The sequence below is a fragment of the Salmo salar genome, chromosome ssa07, assembly GCF_905237065.1.
Source record: "Salmo salar chromosome ssa07, Ssal_v3.1, whole genome shotgun sequence".
NCBI lineage: Eukaryota > Metazoa > Chordata > Actinopteri > Salmoniformes > Salmonidae > Salmo > Salmo salar.
Window position 1 is genome coordinate 3,126,498 of NC_059448.1, and position 12,500 is coordinate 3,138,997.

At 33.8% G+C, this 12,500-nt stretch overlaps 1 pseudogene; it reads right to left on the bottom strand.

The window, feature by feature from the left end:
- Window positions 1–12,500, bottom strand: part of LOC123743724 (endophilin-A1-like) — a 31,481-nt pseudogene that overhangs the window by 7,750 nt on the left and 11,231 nt on the right.

Consider the following 12,500-nt stretch of genomic DNA (forward strand, 5'->3'; position numbering starts at 1 on the left):
ATCTCCTTTACCTACGATTACAGCATGTAACAAGTTATAATGGTAATAATAATAATCCTCATGATGGTAGTAATAATCCCATCTCCTTTACCTACGATTACAGCATGTAACAAGTTATAATGGTAATAATAATAATCCTCATGATGGTAGTAATAATCCCATCTCCTTTACCTTACGATTACAGCATGTAACAAGTTATAATGGTAATAATAATAATCCTCATGATGGTAGTAATAATCCCATCTCCTTTACCTACGATTACAGCATGTAACAAGTTATAATGGTAATAATAATAATCCTCATGATGGTAGTAATAATCCCATCTCCTTTACCTTACGATTACAGCATGTAACAAGTTATAATGGTAATAATAATAATCCTCATGATGGTAGTAATAATCCCATCTCCTTTACCTTACGATTACAGCATGTAACAAGTTATAATGGTAATAATAATAATCCTCATGATGGTAGTAATAATCCCATCTCCTTTACCTACGATTACAGCATGTAACAAGTTATAATGGTAATAATAATAATCCTCATGATGGTAGTAATAATCCCATCTCCTTTACCTTACGATTACAGCATGTAACAAGTTATAATGGTAATAATAATAATCCTCATGATGGTAGTAATAATCCCATCTCCTTTACCTTACGATTACAGCATGTAACAAGTTATAATGGTAATAATAATAATCCTCATGATGGTAGTAATAATCCCATCTCCTTTACCTACGATTACAGCATGTAACAAGTTATAATGGTAATAATAATAATCCTCATGATGGTAGTAATAATCCCATCTCCTTTACCTACGATTACAGCATGTAACAAGTTATAATGGTAATAATAATAATCCTCATGATGGTAGTAATAATCCCATCTCCTTTACCTACGATTACAGCATGTAACAAGTTATAATGGTAATAATAATAATCCTCATGATGGTAGTAATAATCCCATCTCCTTTACCTTACGATTACAGCATGTAACAAGTTATAATGGTAATAATAATAATCCTCATGATGGTAGTAATAATCCCATCTCCTTTACCTACGATTACAGCATGTAACAAGTTATAATGGTAATAATAATAATCCTCATGATGGTAGTAATAATCCCATCTCCTTTACCTACGATTACAGCATGTAACAAGTTATAATGGTAATAATAATAATCCTCATGATGGTAGTAATAATCCCATCTCCTTTACCTACGATTACAGCATGTAACAAGTTATAATGGTAATAATAATAATCCTCATGATGGTAGTAATAATCCCATCTCCTTTACCTACGATTACAGCATGTAACAAGTTATAATGGTAATAATAATAATCCTCATGATGGTAGTAATAATCCCATCTCCCTTTACCTACGATTACAGCATGTAACAAGTTATAATGGTAATAATAATAATCCTCATGATGGTAGTAATAATCCCATCTCCTTTACCTACGATTACAGCATGTAACAAGTTATAATGGTAATAATAATAATCCTCATGATGGTAGTAATAATCCCATCTCCTTTACCTACGATTACAGCATGTAACAAGTTATAATGGTAATAATAATAATCCTCATGATGGTAGTAATAATCCCATCTCCTTTACCTACGATTACAGCATGTAACAAGTTATAATGGTAATAATAATAATCCTCATGATGGTAGTAATAATCCCATCTCCTTTACCTACGATTACAGCATGTAACAAGTTATAATGGTAATAATAATAATCCTCATGATGGTAGTAATAATCCCATCTCCTTTACCTACGATTACAGCATGTAACAAGTTATAATGGTAATAATAATAATCCTCATGATGGTAGTAATAATCCCATCTCCTTTACCTACGATTACAGCATGTAACAAGTTATAATGGTAATAATAATAATCCTCATGATGGTAGTAATAATCCCATCTCCTTTACCTACGATTACAGCATGTAACAAGTTATAATGGTAATAATAATAATCCTCATGATGGTAGTAATAATCCCATCTCCTTTACCTACGATTACAGCATGTAACAAGTTATAATGGTAATAATAATAATCCTCATGATGGTAGTAATAATCCCATCTCCTTTACCTACGATTACAGCATGTAACAAGTTATAATGGTAATAATAATAATCCTCATGATGGTAGTAATAATCCCATCTCCTTTACCTACGATTACAGCATGTAACAAGTTATAATGGTAATAATAATAATCCTCATGATGGTAGTAATAATCCCATCTCCTTTACCTACGATTACAGCATGTAACAAGTTATAATGGTAATAATAATAATCCTCATGATGGTAGTAATAATCCCATCTCCTTTACCTACGATTACAGCATGTAACAAGTTATAATGGTAATAATAATAATCCTCATGATGGTAGTAATAATCCCATCTCCTTTACCTACGATTACAGCATGTAACAAGTTATAATGGTAATAATAATAATCCTCATGATGGTAGTAATAATCCCATCTCCTTTACCTACGATTACAGCATGTAACAAGTTATAATGGTAATAATAATAATCCTCATGATGGTAGTAATAATCCCATCTCCTTTACCTACGATTACAGCATGTAACAAGTTATAATGGTAATAATAATAATCCTCATGATGGTAGTAATAATCCCATCTCCTTTACCTACGATTACAGCATGTAACAAGTTATAATGGTAATAATAATAATCCTCATGATGGTAGTAATAATCCCATCTCCTTTACCTACGATTACAGCATGTAACAAGTTATAATGGTAATAATAATAATCCTCATGATGGTAGTAATAATCCCATCTCCTTTACCTACGATTACAGCATGTAACAAGTTATAATGGTAATAATAATAATCCTCATGATGGTAGTAATAATCCCATCTCCTTTACCTACGATTACAGCATGTAACAAGTTATAATGGTAATAATAATAATCCTCATGATGGTAGTAATAATCCCATCTCCTTTACCTTACGATTACAGCATGTAACAAGTTATAATGGTAATAATAATAATCCTCATGATGGTAGTAATAATCCCATCTCCTTTACCTACGATTACAGCATGTAACAAGTTATAATGGTAATAATAATAATCCTCATGATGGTAGTAATAATCCCATCTCCTTTACCTACGATTACAGCATGTAACAAGTTATAATGGTAATAATAATAATCCTCATGATGGTAGTAATAATCCCATCTCCTTTACCTACGATTACAGCATGTAACAAGTTATAATGGTAATAATAATAATCCTCATGATGGTAGTAATAATCCCATCTCCTTTACCTACGATTACAGCATGTAACAAGTTATAATGGTAATAATAATAATCCTCATGATGGTAGTAATAATCCCATCTCCTTTACCTACGATTACAGCATGTAACAAGTTATAATGGTAATAATAATAATCCTCATGATGGTAGTAATAATCCCATCTCCTTTACCTACGATTACAGCATGTAACAAGTTATAATGGTAATAATAATAATCCTCATGATGGTAGTAATAATCCCATCTCCTTTACCTACGATTACAGCATGTAACAAGTTATAATGGTAATAATAATAATCCTCATGATGGTAGTAATAATCCCATCTCCTTTACCTACGATTACAGCATGTAACAAGTTATAATGGTAATAATAATAATCCTCATGATGGTAGTAATAATCCCATCTCCCTTTACCTACGATTACAGCATGTAACAAGTTATAATGGTAATAATAATAATCCTCATGATGGTAGTAATAATCCCATCTCCTTTACCTACGATTACAGCATGTAACAAGTTATAATGGTAATAATAATAATCCTCATGATGGTAGTAATAATCCCATCTCCTTTACCTACGATTACAGCATGTAACAAGTTATAATGGTAATAATAATAATCCTCATGATGGTAGTAATAATCCCATCTCCTTTACCTACGATTACAGCATGTAACAAGTTATAATGGTAATAATAATAATCCTCATGATGGTAGTAATAATCCCATCTCCTTTACCTACGATTACAGCATGTAACAAGTTATAATGGTAATAATAATAATCCTCATGATGGTAGTAATAATCCCATCTCCTTTACCTACGATTACAGCATGTAACAAGTTATAATGGTAATAATAATAATCCTCATGATGGTAGTAATAATCCCATCTCCTTTACCTACGATTACAGCATGTAACAAGTTATAATGGTAATAATAATAATCCTCATGATGGTAGTAATAATCCCATCTCCTTTACCTACGATTACAGCATGTAACAAGTTATAATGGTAATAATAATAATCCTCATGATGGTAGTAATAATCCCATCTCCCTTTACCTACGATTACAGCATGTAACAAGTTATAATGGTAATAATAATAATCCTCATGATGGTAGTAATAATCCCATCTCCTTTACCTACGATTACAGCATGTAACAAGTTATAATGGTAATAATAATAATCCTCATGATGGTAGTAATAATCCCATCTCCTTTACCTACGATTACAGCATGTAACAAGTTATAATGGTAATAATAATAATCCTCATGATGGTAGTAATAATCCCATCTCCTTTACCTACGATTACAGCATGTAACAAGTTATAATGGTAATAATAATAATCCTCATGATGGTAGTAATAATCCCATCTCCTTTACCTACGATTACAGCATGTAACAAGTTATAATGGTAATAATAATAATCCTCATGATGGTAGTAATAATCCCATCTCCTTTACCTACGATTACAGCATGTAACAAGTTATAATGGTAATAATAATAATCCTCATGATGGTAGTAATAATCCCATCTCCTTTACCTACGATTACAGCATGTAACAAGTTATAATGGTAATAATAATAATCCTCATGATGGTAGTAATAATCCCATCTCCTTTACCTACGATTACAGCATGTAACAAGTTATAATGGTAATAATAATAATCCTCATGATGGTAGTAATAATCCCATCTCCTTTACCTACGATTACAGCATGTAACAAGTTATAATGGTAATAATAATAATCCTCATGATGGTAGTAATAATCCCATCTCCTTTACCTACGATTACAGCATGTAACAAGTTATAATGGTAATAATAATAATCCTCATGATGGTAGTAATAATCCCATCTCCTTTACCTACGATTACAGCATGTAACAAGTTATAATGGTAATAATAATAATCCTCATGATGGTAGTAATAATCCCATCTCCTTTACCTACGATTACAGCATGTAACAAGTTATAATGGTAATAATAATAATCCTCATGATGGTAGTAATAATCCCATCTCCTTTACCTACGATTACAGCATGTAACAAGTTATAATGGTAATAATAATAATCCTCATGATGGTAGTAATAATCCCATCTCCTTTACCTACGATTACAGCATGTAACAAGTTATAATGGTAATAATAATAATCCTCATGATGGTAGTAATAATCCCATCTCCTTTACCTACGATTACAGCATGTAACAAGTTATAATGGTAATAATAAAAATCCTCATGATGGTAGTAATAATCCCATCTCCTTTACCTACGATTACAGCATGTAACAAGTTATAATGGTAATAATAATAATCCTCATGATGGTAGTAATAATCCCATCTCCTTTACCTACGATTACAGCATGTAACAAGTTATAATGGTAATAATAATAATCCTCATGATGGTAGTAATAATCCCATCTCCTTTACCTTACGATTACAGCATGTAACAAGTTATAATGGTAATAATAATAATCCTCATGATGGTAGTAATAATCCCATCTCCTTTACCTACGATTACAGCATGTAACAAGTTATAATGGTAATAATAATAATCCTCATGATGGTAGTAATAATCCCATCTCCTTTACCTACGATTACAGCATGTAACAAGTTATAATGGTAATAATAATAATCCTCATGATGGTAGTAATAATCCCATCTCCTTTACCTACGATTACAGCATGTAACAAGTTATAATGGTAATAATAATAATCCTCATGATGGTAGTAATAATCCCATCTCCTTTACCTACGATTACAGCATATAACAAGTTATAATGGTAATAATAATAATCCTCATGATGGTAGTAATAATCCCATCTCCTTTACCTTACGATTACAGCATGTAACAAGTTATAATGGTAATAATAATAATCCTCATGATGGTAGTAATAATCCCATCTCCTTTACCTTACGATTACAGCATATAACAAGTTATAATGGTAATAATAATAATCCACATGATGGTAGTAATAATCCCATCTCCTTTACCTTACGATTACAGCATGTAACAAGTTATAATGGTAATAATAATAATCCACATGATGGTAGTAATAATCCCATCTCCTTTACCGTGACGTTTCTTCTTGTAGTCAAAGTCCAGGCGGCGTCCCTGCATCTTCTTGAGGTGGTGCTGAAAACAACACATCGTTAATTCATTTACTTCATCATTTATTTAAAAGCTAAAGAGTTAATCAGGGTGAACTGGGATATGACTAAAGAGTTAATCAGGGTAAACTGGGATATGACTAAAGAGTTAATCAGGGTAAACTGTGATATGACTAAAGAGTTAATCAGGGTAAACTGGGATATGACTAAAGAGTTCATCAGGGTAAACTGGGATATGACTAAAGAGTTAATCAGGGTAAACTGGGATATGACTAAAGAGTTAATCAGGGTAAACTGGGATATGACTAAAGAGTTAATCAGGGTAAACTGGGATATGACTAAAGAGTTAATCAGGGTAAACTGGGATTGACTAAAGAGTTCATCGGGGTAAACTGGGATATGACTAAAGAGTTAATCAGGGTAAACAGGGATATGACTAAAGAGTTAATCGGGGTAAACTGGGATATGACTAAAGAGTTAATCAGGGTAAACTGGGATATGACTAAAGAGTTAATCAGGGTAAACTGGGATATGACTAAAGAGTTAATCAGGGTAAACTGGGATATGACTAAAGAGTTCATCGGGGTAAACTGGGATATGACTAAAGAGTGAATCAGGGTGACTGGGATATGACTAAAGAGGTCATCAGGTTAAATTGGGATATGACTAAAGAGTTAATCAGGGTAAACTGGGATATGACTAAAGAGTTAATCAGGGTAAACTGGGATATGACTAAAGAGTTAATCAGGATGAACTGGGATATGACTAAAGAGTTCATCGGGGTAAACTGGGATATGACTAAAGAGTTAATCAGGGTAAACAGGGATATGACTAAAGAGTTAATCAGGGTAAACTGGGATATGACTAAAGAGTTAATCAGGGTAAACTGGGATATGACTAAAGAGTTAATCGGGGTAAACTGGGATATGACTAAAGAGTTAATCAGGGTAAACTGGGATTTGACTAAAGAGTTAATCAGGGTAAACTGGGATATGACTAAAGAGTTAATCAGGGTAAACTGGGATATGACTAAAGAGTTAATCAGGGTAAACTGGGATATGACTAAAGAGTTAATCAGGGTAAACTGGGATATAACTAAAGAGTTAATCAGGGTGAACTGGGATATGACTAAAGAGTTAATCAGGGTAAACTGGGATATGACTAAAGAGTTAATCAGGGATATGACTAAAGAGTTAATCAGGGTAAACTGGGATATGACTAAAGAGTTAATCAGGGTAAACTGCGATATGACTAAAGAGTTAATCAGGGTAAACTGGGATATGACTAAAGAGTTAATCAGGGTAAACTGGGATATGACTAAAAAGTTAATCAGGGTAAACTGGGATTGACTAAAGAGTTCATCGGGGTAAACTGGGATATGACTAAAGAGTTAATCAGGGTAAACAGGGATGTGACTAAAGAGTTAATCAGGGTAAACTGGGATTGACTAAAGAGTTCATCGGGGTAAACTGGGATATGACTAAAGAGTTAATCAGGGTAAACTGGGATATGACTAAAGAGTTAATCAGGTAAACTGGGATATGACTAAAGAGTTAATCAGGGTAAACTGTGATATGACTAAAGAGTTAATCAGGGTAAACTGGGATATGACTAAAGAGTTAATCAGGTAAACTGGGATATGACTAAAGAGTTAATCAGGGTAAACTGGGATATGACTAAAGAGTTAATCAGAGTAAACTGGGATATGACTAAAGAGTTAATCAGGGTGAACTGGGATATACTAAAGAGTTAATCAGGGTGAACTGGGATATGACTAAAGAGTTAATCAGGGTCAACTGGGATATGACTAAAGAGTTAATCAGGGTAAACTGGGATATGACTAAAGAGTTAATCAGGGATATGACTAAAGAGTTAATCAGGGTAAACTGGGAGATGACTAAAGAGTTAATCAGGGTAAACTGGGATATGACTAAAGAGTTAATCAGGGATATGACTAAAGAGTTAATCAGGGTAAACTGGGATATGACTAAAGAGTTAATCAGGGTAAACTGGGATATGGCTAAAGAGTTAATCAGGGTGAACTGGGATATGACTAAAGAGTTAATCAGGGTAGACTGGGATATGACTAAAGAGTTAATCAGGGTAAACTGGGATATGACTAAAGAGTTAATCAGGGTAAACTGGGATATGACTAAAGAGTTAATCAGGGTAAACTGGGATATGACTAAAGAGTTAATCAGGGTAAACTGGGATATGACTAAAGAGTTAATCAGGGTAAACTGGGATATGACTAAAGAGTTAATCAGGGTGAACTGGGATATGACTAAAGAGTTAATCAGGTTAAACTGGGATATGACTAAAGAGTTAATCAGGGTAAACTGGGATATGACTAAAGAGTTCATCAGGGTAAACTGGGATATGACTAAAGAGTTAATCAGGGTAAACTGGGATATGACTAAAGAGTTAATCAGGGTGAACTGGGATATGACTAAAGAGTTAATCAGGGTAAACTGGGATATGACTAAAGAGTTAATCAGGGTAAACTGGGATATGACTAAAGAGTTAATCAGGGTAAACTGGGATATGACTAAAGAGTTAATCAGGGTAAACTGGGATATGACTAAAGAGTTAATCAGGGTAAACTGGGATATGACTAAAGAGTTAATCAGGGTAAACTGGGATATGACTAAAGAGTTAATCAGGGTAAACAGGGATATGACTAAAGAGTTAATCAGGGTAAACTGGGATATGACTAAAGAGTTAATCAGGGTGAACTGGGATATGACTAAAGAGTTAATCAGGGTAAACAGGGATATGACTAAAGAGTTCATCAGGGTAAACTGGGATATGACTAAAGAGTTCATCAGGGTAAACTGGGATATGACTAAAGAGTTCATCAGGGTAAACTGGAATATGACTAAAGAGTTAATCAGGGTAAACTGGGATATGACTAAAGAGTTAATCAGGGTAAACTGGGATATGACTAAAGAGTTAATCAGGGTGAACTGGGATATGACTAAAGAGTTAATCAGGGTAAACTGGGATATGACTAAAGAGTTAATCAGGGTAAACTGGGATATGACTAAAGAGTTAATCAGGGTAAACTGGGATATGACTAAAGAGTTAATCAGGGTAAACTGGGATATGACTAAAGAGTTATTCAGGGTAAACTGGGATATGACTAAAGAGTTAATCAGGGTAAACTGGGATATGACTAAAGAGTTAATCAGGGTAAACTGGGATATGACTAAAGAGTTAATCAGGGTAAACTGGGATATGACTAAAGAGTTAATCAGGGTAAACTGGGATATGACTAAAGAGTTAATCAGGGTAAACTGGGATATGACTAAAGAGTTAATCAGGGTAAACTGGGATATGACTAAAGAGTTAATCAGGGTAAACTGGGATATGACTAAAGAGTTAATCAGGGTAAACTGGGATATGACTAAAGAGTTAATCAGGGTAAACTGGGATATGACTAAAGAGTTAATCAGGGTAAACTGGGATATGACTAAAGAGTTAATCAGGGTAAACTGGGATATGACTAAAGAGTTAATCAGGGTAAACTGGGATATGACTAAAGAGTTAATCAGGGTGAACTGGGATATGACTAAAGAGTTAATCAGGGTAAACTGGGATATGACTAAAGAGTTAATCAGGGTAAACTGGGATATGACTAAAGAGTTAATCAGGGTAAACTGGGATATGACTAAAGAGTTAATCAGGGTAAACTGGGATATGACTAAAGAGTTAATCAGGGTAAACTGGGATATGACTAAAGAGTCAATCAGGGTAAACTGGGATATGACTAAAGAGTTAATCGGGGTAAACTGGGATATGACTAAAGAGTTAATCAGGGTAAACTGGGATATGACTAAAGAGTTAATCAGGGTAAACTGGGATATGACTAAAGAGTTAATCAGGGTAAACTGGGATATAACTAAAGAGTTAATCAGGGTAAACTGGGATATGACTAAAGAGTTAATCAGGGTAAACTGGGATATGACTAAAGAGTTAATCAGGGTAAACTGGGATATGACTAAAGAGTTAATCAGGGTAAACTGGGATATGACTAAAGAGTTAATCAGGGGATATGACTAAAGAGTTAATCAGGGTAAACTGGGATATGACTAAAGAGTTAATCAGGGTAAACTGCGATATGACTAAAGAGTTAATCAGGGTAAACTGGGATATGACTAAAGAGTTAATCAGGGTAAACTGGGATATGACTAAAGAGTTAATCAGGGTAAACTGGGATATGACTAAAGAGTTAATCAGGGTAAACTGGGATATGACTAAAGAGTTAATCAGGGTAAACTGGGATATGACTAAAGAGTTAATCAGGGTGAACTGGGATATGACTAAAGAGTTAATCAGGGTAAACTGGGATATGACTAAAGAGTTAATCAGGGTAAACTGGGATATGACTAAAGCGTTAATCAGGGTAAACTGGGATATGACTAAAGAGTTAATCAGGGATATGACTAAAGAGTTAATCAGGGTAAACTTGGATATGACTAAAGAGTTAATCAGGGTAAACTGGGATATGACTAAAGAGTTAATCAGGGTAAACTGGGATATGACTAAAGTGTTAATCAGGGTGATTTTTTTCCACTAATAGACAGGTATTTACCTTTCCATGGTAGCAAGATCTTATCTATTGTTGCTAACTTTATATTGAAATGTTTTATAGCGAGATCATTTCTGTCTTTGGGGTGTATACAGAGTATGTCCACATCACCGTCAGACCATTTTATTGATAAACTACACGATAATGTAAAAATGTTATATATTTTTTGTGATCCAATAGATAATATAGTAGACTGATCATAATTTGGTTTTAATCCAGAGAGGTTAGAAACATTATCTAGATCCTCTATGAGGCCGTGGATTCAGATTGTGGTTTTAATCCAGAGAGTAAGTATCTAGATTCTCTATGAGGCCGGTGGAGGGATTCAGATTGTGGATTTAATCCAGAGAGTAAGTATCTAGATTCTCTATGAGGCCGGTGGAGGGATTCAGATTGTGGATTTAATCCAGAGAGTAAGTATCTAGATTCTCTATGAGGCCGTGGATTCAGATTGTGGTTTTAATCCAGAGAGTAAGTATCTAGATTCTCTATGAGGCCGTGGATTCAGATTGTGGTTTTAATCCAGAGAGTGTGGTTTTAATCCAGAGAGTAAGTATCTAGATTCTCTATGAGGCCGTGGATTCAGATTGTGGTTTTAATCCAGAGAGTAAGTATCTAGATTCTCTATGAGGCCGTGGAGGGATTCAGATTGTGGTTTTAATCCAGAGAGTGTGGTTTTAATCCAGAGAGTAAGTATCTAGATTCTCTAACTGAGGTATCCCGTGGAGGGATTCAGATTGTGGTTTTAATCCAGAGAGTAAGTATCTAGATTCTCTATGAGGCCGTGAAGGGATTCAGATTGTGGTTTTAATCCAGAGAGTAAGTATCTAGATTCTCTATGAGGCCGTGGATTCAGATTGTGGATTTAATCCAGAGAGTGTGGTTTTAATCCAGAGAGTGTGGTTTTAATCCAGAGAGTAAGTATCTAGATCCTCTATGAGGCCGTGGATTCAGATTGTGGATTTAAAAGAAAACATTAATCATCAGCGTGCAATGAAACCTTTTGTTTTTAAGCCCTTATTATTAATATATATTTAATTCACATTTATATAACAGTTATTCAAGATTTATTCAATATTTATCATTCATTCAAAATGTTTTTAACAGTTATGTAGCATTTATTTACAATATTTATTTAACATTCATATATTTAAAATATATCTACATTATTTTATATTTATTTAAAAACACACACTGCTTTCGCTACCTGTATCTCTTTAATGTCCTTGTCCTGTAGGTTCTGTAGTGGATCAATAAAGTTCTGTTATCTACCTGTATCTCTTTAATGTCCTTGTCCTGTAGGTTCTGTAGTGGATCAATAAAGTTCTGTTATCTACCTGTATCTCTTTAATGTCCTTTTCCTGTAGGTTCTGTAGTGGATCAATAAAGTTCTGTTATCTACCTGTATCTCTTTAATGTCCTTTTCCTGTAGGTTCTGTAGTGGATCAATAAAGTTCTGTTATCTACCTGTATCTCTTTAATGTCCTTGTCCTGTAGGTTCTGTAGTGGATCAATAAAGTTCTGTTAT